The sequence below is a fragment of the Aulostomus chinensis genome, chromosome 5, assembly GCF_037954235.1.
Source record: "Aulostomus chinensis isolate RoL2024-O1b breed Wild chromosome 5, RoL_Achi_v1.0, whole genome shotgun sequence".
Lineage (NCBI taxonomy): Eukaryota > Metazoa > Chordata > Actinopteri > Syngnathiformes > Aulostomidae > Aulostomus > Aulostomus chinensis.
Window position 1 is genome coordinate 1,178,811 of NC_141324.1, and position 8,939 is coordinate 1,187,749.

Below are 8,939 nucleotides of genomic sequence, written 5' to 3' on the forward strand. Positions count from 1 at the left end.
TTTACGACACACTAAAGGCTTTGTGTGACTTGGTAATATTGTTTGTAAAAATGACAGTCCTTTACTCTGCTTTTAACAAAAGATTTCCTCTTTGCTTGCAGTTCCTAACAAGTAAGCAGTGGATGAGGCTGTGGTCGACATGCAGCCACCGGCCACTGTTGAAAATGAGGCATTGAGGAGTTCCTGAAGCTCATTGCACCCTTGAATGTTCTAGCAAGCAGGAAGGGTGTTGAAGAAATGTGAGGTTTGGATGAATTCATGAGTCCTGTCATGATATATTATATTATATTATATTATATTATATTATATTATATTATATTATATTATATTATATTATATTATTCATTGTCTTCTGCTTATTATTATCTATATTATCTTACTATGAAAGGGTCACCACCTGGCTGAAAGCAACACCCCAGAACACAGGACCCGTTACAATACTGGAAAAATAACCAGAGAACACATCCCCACCTTTATCAGCTCACTCTGATATCTTCCATTGTCATGCTCACATCTTCATCTGTACCCTGTGAAAGAGTTTTTCTAAGGCAGGGGAACCGGTGTCAGAAGAAATCGCCTTGCAGCAAAGACACTTCCAAAAATCGAGCGTTAGCGTTTGTTCTGTCAGGCCGTGGTAGTCGAGCGCAATTGGCTTTCCCGTCCATCAATCAAACTGATCAATCAGCTTTTCTACAGCTGCTCTGCATCAGCTGATCAAATCCCTCGCTTCTGATTGGCCCCTCTCAACTTAAATGTCACCCGGCCTCAACTACCGCTCTGCTAGCTTCTGGCTATGCTGCTCTGCCTATTACTATCTGCTGCTGCTATCTGCTGCTATTTGGTGTACAGTTGCTCCTGCTTGCAACTTGCTACCCTCCACCTCCCCAGCTCCACCTTGTCGTGTATACATGTCATAGTTCGTTCCATGTCATGTTGCTGCTCTGTTCACAGGGGTATGTTTGCTCTTCCAGTCTTAAACTGGGAGAACCTTCCCTCACGCTGCTGGTCCCCTGTTTCATGGTGCTCATGGAAAATTCCCAGGGGACTCCTCTGAACAGAGCCATACCGCCAGTTTGTGCTAGAATAACCAAATCAAGCTCATTATCATCTCTGTATTTCTTGACGTGAATGGACCTGACAGAACTTGTGTTCCTCAATAAAAATGCAGAAATGAATCCATTTTTAGTTTTTTATTTTATATGATTCAACACTGAAGTTCACAAAATTCCATAGAGAAGTTGAACATTTCAGTTCTGAATTTTTTTATAGACGAATTTGCTCCATTTTACACAGCGACTCATTTCAGCATTTACACAAACAAATTGAACAAATGAAATTCTGCAATGATGAGATGATATTTGAAGGAAAGGATGAGCGATTAAATGTTATTTCACAGGCTGATGTTGGGTTAGCAGTATGGAAGCTTTTCCATCTTTTTTTCAGTTTGTTTACCTGCAATGATTTACAACTCCTGCAGGGGTCGCTATTGAGTGGCCAACACAGTGTCAATCCAGTGCTGACACAGTTAGTGTAGTGTGTCAGTTCACTCCTTGAGGGATCATCATCCCATCACTACCTTGCAGTCCTCATCCATGCTGAGGAGGACAGACCTGAATCCTGTCTCCCTTTAACGTCACATGGAGTTTGGTGCTCTTTCAAGATGAACCTCACTTCTGACTTCCTTTGCTCAACGGTTCAAGGAGTTGGGAGTCCTCATCTATTTAATTCTAACACGGATAGAAAAGAGAACGTCTGCTGGCCCCAGGGATTCATTTCAGCTCAGCTTCAACAACCTTTGACAACCTGAGCTCTTGGGAATCAAACATCTGTTTCATTTAAACGTCGTTGTGAAGTCTATAAAAAAGTTCATGTCAAGAAGTTCTCTTTGAATGCAGCAGAAACCTTCATCAGGAGGGTTACCAGGGTCAGGGGTCAGCAGGAACACAAACATGAGACAATCAGGAACAACCTTCATCAGGAGGGTTATCAGGGTCAGGGGTCAGCAGGAATACAAACAAGAGACAATCAGGAACAACCTTCATCAGGAGGATTACCAGGGTCAGGGGTCAGCAGGAATACAAACATGAGACAATCAGGAACAACCTTCATCAGGAGGGTTACCAGGGTCAGGGGTCAGCAGGAATACAAACATGAGACAATCAGGAACAACCTTCATCAGGAGGGTTACCAGGGTCAGGGGTCAGCAGGAATACAAACAAGAGACAATCAGGAGCAACCTTCATCAGGAGGGTTACCAGGGTCAGGGGTCAGCAGGAACACAAACAAGAGACAATCAGGAACAACCTCCATCAGGAGGGTTACCAGGGTCAGGGGCCAGCAGGAATACAAACAAGAGACAATCAGGAACAACTTTCATCAGGAGGGTTACCAGGGTCAGGGCTCAGCAGGAATACAAACATGAGACAATCAGGAACAACCTTCATCTGGAGGGTTACCAGGGTCAGGGGTCAGCAGGAACACAAACAAGAGACAATCAGGAACAACCTTCATCTGGAAAAGTTGAGAAAGCCTGAATCTTGAAGCTGTCTAGGGAACTGAGCCTCAGGGAATCAACCACCACTGGTTGGGCTCAGGAGCTGCACAGGGAAACTCAACACTCCTTTTCTTGGCAGGGAGAGACCAGCAAGGACGCACTCAAGTAGCTCGTCCTTCAGGAGACAAACTCCACATGTGAGGCACCTTCAAGTCCACCAGGCTGGTGTCTAGAGCCTGGAGGAAAGAAATCAAAAAGAAGTGGTGGTTATGAGCCTCAGCAGGAAGCAAACGCTCAGCATAGTGGGACAGTTTAACGACACAGGAGGTCTGATGGAGGCCTCAGGCACCACCTTGCAGGAAGTCCCTCTGCACCCACGTTTCAGGGAAGTTGTCTTTACAAACTGCAGTGAACTTTAGAAGTGCTAGTTTATAGTATTTCACTGTAACAGTTATGAATGAAACAAACTAGAAATTATCAGTATTTTGTGAAACTGTCCATCATGTCTGAAATATTTTGATGTCACTTTGAGGCCCAACATCTCCCCGAGGGCCTCCTCCAGTTGGTCTGAAGTCTGATCAAACACCAGAGAACAAAGCAAATATGACTGAATCAGTTCTGAGGAAGTTCTGGGGAGAACCTTTATTGTTGTTCTGAAGCTCTGCTTCTATGTTCCTACCTGAGAGTCTCCAGCCTCCAGTGAGGATCCTTCAGTCCAGCAGACAGCAGCTCCACTCCTGGGCCTCCTGGATGATTGAGGCTCAGGTGCAGCTCTCTCAGGTGGAAGGGGTTGGAGCTCAGAGCCGAGGCCAGAGAAGTAAAACCTTCCTCTCTGATCCCACAACCTAAAAGGCTGCAGTTAAGAGAACAGAGTTAATTCACTGTTCTACCAAATCCTGGAACCTGAACCTCTCAGATGTTGATGGTCTTCACTCCAAGTTAGTGAGGTGTTTATAGTTGGTTTAGCAGTGCCAGGCTAAAGGCTGTGGTCCAACTGCACCGTCACAGTGACAGTTTCCTCAGGAACAAAGCTACCAGGCCTCAGTAATCTACTACCAGCAGGATATTCCAGAGGAACTGTTGACAAACAGCTGGATTCTGTCCATCTGCTCTCACTGCTTCCCACACCAGCAGCTGCTTTGTCAAGTTCCTCTGGTCTTCACCAACAAATGGAACACTTCCTCCTCCAGTCTTTGTTCTGACTTCTCTCTGGTGACCTGCTTTGATCAGTGAGGTTTCTGCTGTTTCACTGTCATGACAGCGTGCAGGTTGTTGAGTCCCGTCACTCACGACAGGAGTTCAACTTCTCACTACCCTCTGATAAAACGCTTCTTTCTCCACTACTAGAGAATCTATCACACATTCATACTTCAGGATGAACCACAGGAACAAGCTCCTCCTCCACTGTGTTACCATGGTGACGAGTCCCCACCCACATCAAAGAGAGACGGTGTTCAACCAGAAGCACTTGGAGCCGCTGCACTAAACAGGCAGACACCTCTGGGTGGCTGGAGCCTTTTTATGGAGGCGGCAGCAAACGCTGCTGATCCCTGGAAACAACTGGAAATCCAGGCTGGAGGTCAGGAAAACAAGACATTGGACTCAGTTGAAGTTGACCATCACTTCTTGAGTGACGTCCCACTGCTACATGGTGACCACTGAGGGAGGTTTGGAAGGTGACCATTTATAAAGAACAGATTCACAGCAGTAGTTGACAGGCATTCCTGCTGTTGCCATAGCAACCAACCTGCCTCCGTGATGTGGCTCATCACTGTATAAGTGTCAGGTGACCTGAGGTTGGAGAAACGGCTGGTAGCTCTGCTTCCACTGTAGGAGATCACGACGACGCTGACCGACACTTCTGAGCATTTGAAATTCCTCCAAATGTCAGACGGCCGGTTGCTCACTGATCAGGCTACGATCGACCCTCCAGAATAAAACTGACCTTCATGTGGCTTGAACATCGGCTCAAATCTCTCCACTTAAGAACATGTTTTGTTGTCACATGACCTTTGAACCCCAAAATCTAACCAGTTCATCATGAACGTTTGAGTCAAAGTAAAGAAATTGTGGGTGGAGTGGAGGCCTGCTAAGATGAGAGCTGGACTCTGACCTGAGAGTTTCCGGGTGACAGTGTGGATCCTCCAGTCCAGCACACAGCAGCTCCACTCCTGAATCGTGCAGCAGGTTCAGGCTCAGGTCCAGTTCTCTCAGACTGGAGGACTGAGAGCTGAGAACTGAAGACAGAACTGAACAACTTCTCTCTGAGAGCTCACACTCCTCCAGCCTGAAGAAGAAATGGAAACATGAGCAAACATGGCGTCAACACCAACTCATCAATGATGAAATCTGTTCTCATCTCTGGTTCAGGATCAGTTTTGATATGTGGACGTTTGGAGTTGAAGCCTCATTTGCATTTTTAAACAGGTTGATAGGAAACCTTCAAGAACTTTGATAGAACATTGAAATGTCATGGTGGGAAAATGAAGTCATCATTGATCCTGAAGATGTCACTAAGAGGCCTTCAGTGATGGATGATGATGTCACAGTCAAGTTGACCTTTGACCTTTAGGATCCGTGTCATCAGTCAGAACTGGGCAGTCCCAGTCCTGAGCAGAACCAGAAGCAGAGCCACATTTCATGGTTCTAAGTCTCTCCACTGGTTGTCTTCCAGTGTGCACATTGATGGTCCTGTTGTGGGCTTGTTGTTCAAGCACTTCCTGGTCTCCACCAGCATATCTACTGGTCTTCAGTGGATGAACCAGTGCAGCCCCTCAGCTCCTCTGGCAGGAGTTTAGTCACTGCTCTAAAGTGCCGACTAAAACCTCTGGCGAGGCCCCTTGAGCTTTAGACTCCCAGCTGCTGGACCAGTCTGAGCCTGTCCATGTAAAGAGACACCAGTAAAGACACCAGTCACCACTGACAGGCTTTACTGGTTGGAAGTTGCTCCTTGAAGCATTTGACTCCAAATGGTTTCTACATTGTATAAATAAATAAATGAATATACATACATTTATATATATATATATATATATATATATATATATATATACTGTACATGTGAATACACACACACACACTGATAATGTCATAATTATATAAGTATGTGGGCGGAGTCTCTGCTAACAGTTCTCCCCTGATGGAAAAATACGTGACATCAGCAGACAGTGGGAACCAGAAAAGTGTCTTCCTGACAATGTCCCATCATTCGTGAAGCATGTAGACAGAGGCCAAACCCATCTGACTTGGCAGGTTAATGATCTCTTACGCTGTCATCATGGAGACAAGACAAAGTAACATTCATTCTCCACAGCAGCAAAATTAAAGAAGACACAAAAATGCAGCTCTTCTGGAACATTTTCATATCCGTCTACCTCAGTTGCCAGAGGCAGAGAAACTTTTCATAGCCCTGCCAGAAGCTGCCTTCCCTTGATGTTACGTGTTCTATTTGCTTCTGTCCAATGTTGTTCTTCAAGTTGAACTTTGTGTCTGAGCTTCGGCTTCTTCTGTCTCCTTATTCCATTGAATGTTATGGATCTTAAGCAGTGTCTGTTTGACTGTATTTACTGTATATCACACTGGAAATTCTTGTTTCCAAATGTAATCATATGTGTATAAATAACTGCATTTCATTTCCTGTATGTTTGATGATGAAGATGATGTGCGCTCTGACAAAAGTCTGACGGACAAAAATGAAGTGAAACCTGCTAAGAAATGCAGAAGTCTTTTTCACTTCAGAGTTTTCCAGCACCTTGCAAAGACATGATTGGGCGGAGGTCATCCTGCACAGTCTGATTTTTGTAAAGAGGATTAATGCGCTGACAAACGCCTCCACAAGACGCTGTTAACCTGAAGCATCCATCCATCCATCCACTGTTTTCTGCTTATTCCTATTCAGGGTCAGGGGGGTGGAGCCTATCCCAGTGGCTATGGCCGAGAGGCGGGGTTCACCCCGGACAGGTCGCCAGTCCATCGCAGGGCCAACATAGAGAGACGAACAACCATTCACACTCACATTCATACCTACGGTCAATTTAGAGAATCAATCAGCCTCGTCCCCAATTGCATGTCTTTGGACTGTGGGAAGAAGCCAGAGTTCCGGAGAGAACCCACGCAGGCACAGAGAGAACGTTCAGACTCACACAGAAAGATCCCATGCCCTAACCGTGACTCGAACCTGAATCTTCTTGCTGTGAGGCCACAGTGCTGACCACTGCACCACCGTGCTGCTCCCTGAAGCATCCAGCTTGAATGAAAATGGTGTGCTTGACTCATTTCTTGAAATGTGCCAGGAATTTTGAGACTTCCAACAAAGACAATAAAAGACAACAGGAGAAATTCTTTTGGAATGTTCTGGTAACATTTCCACCTGCCTCAGCAGAACCAGCCACAACACACTTTTACTTGAATTTATCTTCTGTCCCACTTTTTTGATTTGTACATCATCCATCCATCCATCGGCTCTCCCAGCCACGCCTTTGGTCACCGTGGGCTCCACCCACAACCTTCTTGCTGGGGGGCCACGGTGAGGACCACTGCTCCATAGATGCAATATAGCAACTGCAGGACCAAATCAGATATTTGGGATTCTGTTCCCCTTCCATGTCACCCCAGTGAGCACATTACTCCTCTCCTTTTTTATGGATACAACCACAGTGAAAAAGTCAGCAGCCGTCACCTGCATATAAACAGGAGTGCCAATGTCTACATTGTCCTGGGGAGAACCTGACCAAGCTCTCTGGGTGAACTGAAGCTTGAGCTGCACAGTTCCCTGAAACTGTTTCCCTGCACCTGAAGCAACACCAAGGAAGACACTCCAACATCCAAACATCTCAGTAGCACTGCAGCACCTGGGCAGTTTTAGAGGCGTTCTCATGCTGTCATTGTCGACCACAGTAAGTCTCTGCATGTTGCCTTTGTCTATGCAGCCGAGCGTAAGCAGGGAGCAGAATGCTCTCCCCACAGTTACCTTCACGTTAACAGCGTACATGCCAAATTGACAAGCTTGAATATTAGCTTGAGCATATATTTTACTGCAATAAGAGTTTTGCAGTGGGGAATGTACCCATCTTGTTTTTCTGCTCTGAGAGGCAGAAAGGATGTTGACTACCTGACAAAGCTGCTGATATCCATGAACAGAGAGGTGACTACAAACGCTGGCCCCCAACACCATGATTGATGATCAGAGAGAGTTGAAGACAACAGAAGCCTCAGGGTTTCCAGTGGTACTCAAAGTAAGTCTGGGCGTGACAGCTTCTTTCAAAGTGTTTTGATTTGATACACATTTTATTCTGACACTCCCACATGAGTTTGTGATGAGTCATCTTACAAGCTCATCAACATTTAATTAAAAATGTGGCAGTATATATTTGTGTTGCTGAGACATTTGCAGAAGCTAAGCTTGGCTATGCTAGTGATCTGATGCTGACAGCTCCAAAAAGCCTCCAAGAAACTCACCATCTCTCACCTGGTAAAGGTAAGTGACCAATGATGTCAAGGATGATGTGACAGGGTTTGCCATTAACATTAAGGTGTTTGATCATTTAACCCTGGTTGTTTTGGTATTACTTCCATAAGTAACTTGTAAATTCACATCATATGTTTGGTCACCAACAGGCTTCTGCGCTGCCGGTCTCATCGATTCTGTCCCTCAGAAAGCCACTGCAAGGCAAGTAGACAGACAGGAAAATAATGGTCTCATCTACCTGTAAGTAGTAGTACTTGACATTTATTGAATTTGTATTTCAACCTTAATCAACCCCAAAGAAAGTCTGAATGGATGAAGTTTGATGTAAAATCTCCTGTGTCGTTTCCAGCAACTTTGCATCCCATGATGAAGGTGCTTCAGGGGACGCTGGTGCTCCTGCTGATGCAGTCTGTCACAGGAAGCACAGGTAAAGTGTCGATCATATTTTCTCTCTTTGCAGCCAAAAGAGTCCCAGCCGTGTTGGGATGCCACGCCTGGGGTGGACACATGTGGTCGGTTGAAATGGTTTAATTGTGTGGTTCATTCATCCTTCAAACTGTCATCTGACCAAAACTGACAGCCTGCAATTATCTTTCTTTAAATGGTTTGATCACTTTATTGACACAACAATAACATTTTCCATCCATCCATCCCTCCGTCTTCCCCCTCTTCTCCTGTTCAGGGTGGTGGGGGTGGAGCCTATCCCAGCAGCCTTCCCCCTGGACAGGTCACCAGTCCATGGCAGGGCCAACACATAGAGACAGACAACCATTGGCTCTCCCAGCCACGCCTACGGTCAATTTAGAGTCTGGATTAACCTGGTCCCCTCTTGATGTCTTTGGACTGTGGAGGAAGCTGGAGTACCAGAGAGAACCCATGCAGGCACAGGGGATTTTGTTGCATGACACTGACAATGGGGCAGTGATCCCTGATATCAAGGGGCAAACTTCTGAGGCAGGGTATTTACGAGGGTGGTTT

At 45.7% G+C, this 8,939-nt stretch overlaps 1 long non-coding RNA gene across 1 annotated transcript; it reads left to right on the forward strand.

Moving 5' to 3' along the window:
- The first annotated feature begins 7,889 nt into the window (after positions 1–7,889).
- Positions 7,890–8,372, forward strand: LOC147260833 (uncharacterized). Its single transcript, XR_015116180.1, has 3 exons — positions 7,890–7,970; positions 8,111–8,201; positions 8,311–8,372. It is a non-coding gene; the product is annotated as an uncharacterized LOC147260833 (long non-coding RNA).
- Positions 8,373–8,939: the final 567 nt, after the last annotated feature.